Raw genomic sequence first — 1,762 nt, 5'->3', positions numbered from 1 at the left:
GCCCTGACCCCCTCTTCTCCAGCCCCAGGCAGGGACAATAAATGTTTGTATGGATTTTAGATCTTGTGGTCTGTGGTGGTATTCTTGGTGCCAGGTGTGGAAGTCATCGTCCCTGTGACCAGGGCCTGCCCCAGTGGGGGACCAGGAATGAGACCTTAACTGCTGAAAGCCAGCTCCAGGGCCCAGGCCCCTCATGACCTCACCCCCCTGTTCTGGGGACACTGTTCCAGAGCAGACCCACCGTCCTGGGCAGCCTAGATTGGGGCCTGTCACGCCTTCCACCCCTTGGGGTGCTGTGACAGTCGAGCCAGCAGTCCTGTGAGTGGGGCTGCACGGCCGAAGGGGCAGGGTGGCCAAGGCAGAGTGCGCCCAGTCCCCGAATCTACCTACTGGTGTGTCTACACTAGCGGGGGTGGGCGGGCCAGGCTGTTCAGGCCTCAGCTTTTAACTCAGAGTGAAGTGTGAATCCAGAACAGGCCAGGGCCGGATGGGTGCTGAGCACAAGGGTTCTGGGAGGGGGCCTGCCTGGACGAGGCCCCTGGCACCCGGTCACGTCCCTCTGGGGCTGCTGTCATAACCAGTTGACTTTCTCTCATTTCTTCCAAACTGGAGTTGTTAAATGCCTCTTGTTTGCTAAGGACGAAGTGCCTGTGGTTTCTGTGGTGTCTGCACCCCCTCCTCAGAGCACTGTGAGGGAGGAGAGGAGCTCCCCAACACAGGAGGCATGCAAGCTTTCAGCCTGCCGAACCTGCTGGCTGACAGCGTCCAAGAGTCAGTTTTTGCTGCTCAGGAAACTTTTTCTACCTGAGAAGAAGTTGGGTCCCCAGATCCACTCCTCACAGACACCCCCAGCAAGGTCTCTCCTAGAGGCTGTTAGGGCACTTCATCCAAGCTCCTCCTCTGGGGTCTCTCGTTCACCACTTGGTAGGGCTGGAGGTGACATCCTGTGTAGTTACCACGCCCCCCCTCTCATTCATTCATTCAACATCTGCTCCTGGGGGGACCCTAGCCCCAAGTGGGGAGGGGAGACTAGGGCACAGAGTCAGACACGGGTACCCCCATCTGTTGTGTCAAGGCTGGGGGGAAAGGGTGGGGAGGGGAGGGACAGTTTCCAGAGCCCAATGCCTTTCTAATTTCTGCTCTTTCTGGCATTCCTAAAAGTGAAAATATGAAAGACAGCTTAATCATCTCCTCTGTGCCCCCAAGTTTGCCCATCCCCCTGAGCCCTCACTCGGGCACCCTAACTTTAGGAACCTTCCACACACCCTCCTGCCCTGGCTCTAGCCCCCCATCTCTACTGGAGGCTGTGCCATCCTCACTGCTGCCTCCCACCCCCATCGCCTCCTTCAGAAAGGCCCCTCCAGAGCCCCACTGCGCGCTGGGTATGTGCACCCCGGGACAGAGCCCTGCGGGCTTCCTCCTGGCGCTGGGATGGTCGAACGGACGCCCCCAGCCTGGCGCCCAACACTGCACCTACTCAAAGGAGTCGTGAAAACCTAGGCACGCGGCTCCGACTCACGCCCAGGTACCTACGGTTACCTACTGTGTGTGCTCCTTCCTCCGCGGGATCCAATCCACCCTACCCAGGCCCAGCGGACAAGGTCCTGCTCCTGGAACGAACTAACACGCCCTCATCACGACCCGCAGGGCACGGCCCCGCCCACTGACCCACGCAGCCCGAGACCACCCCCACCGCCTGCAGCCCTTCACCCCTGGAAGTTGGCTCCCGCCTACGCGGGCACCACGCTGGACACCCTCCCAG

The sequence above is a fragment of the Pteropus alecto genome, unplaced genomic scaffold (assembly GCF_000325575.1).
Source record: "Pteropus alecto unplaced genomic scaffold, ASM32557v1 scaffold30, whole genome shotgun sequence".
Classification (NCBI taxonomy): domain Eukaryota; kingdom Metazoa; phylum Chordata; class Mammalia; order Chiroptera; family Pteropodidae; genus Pteropus; species Pteropus alecto.
The sequence above is the reverse complement of the archived record's forward strand: the minus strand, read 5'-3'. Positions refer to the sequence as shown.